Raw genomic sequence first — 373 nt, 5'->3', positions numbered from 1 at the left:
TTTTTTCTCCATTCTCCTCCTGGGGCTCAGGGCTGGGGGTGCAGGGTCTGGGAGGGAGTTAGGGTGTGGGGGGCGCTCAGGGTGGGGTGTGGGGTCTGGGAGGGAGTTAGGGTGCGGGAGGGCGCTCAGGGTGGGGGTGCAGGAGGAGGCTCAGGACTGGGGCAGGCAGGAGGTGCAGAGCACTTACCTGGGGCAGCTCCTGTTTGGTGCAGGGGGTGTGCAGGTGGCTCTGCGCAGCGCGGCACCGCCCCCATGGCCACGATTCTGGGAGCCGTGATTCTGGGAGCTGCCCCCTCCCCCCGTCAGGCAGGGCCACCCGGAACGCAGGGGCTTTAGGGGCTGCAGGGCCCTGGGCTAAGGGGGCCCCGGGGCC

General features: G+C 70.0%; 1 protein-coding gene across 3 annotated transcripts in view; it reads left to right on the top strand.

The window, feature by feature from the left end:
- Nucleotides 1-373, top strand: part of NRAP (nebulin related anchoring protein) — a 66,803-nt gene that overhangs the window by 12,860 nt on the left and 53,570 nt on the right. The window lies entirely within an intron of this gene.

The sequence above is a fragment of the Terrapene carolina genome, unplaced genomic scaffold (assembly GCF_002925995.2).
Source record: "Terrapene carolina triunguis isolate 2854851 unplaced genomic scaffold, T_m_triunguis-2.0 Scaffold95, whole genome shotgun sequence".
Classification (NCBI taxonomy): Eukaryota; Metazoa; Chordata; order Testudines; family Emydidae; genus Terrapene; species Terrapene triunguis.
Note: the sequence above shows the minus strand (reverse complement) of the source record. Positions and strands in the feature narration are given on the sequence as shown.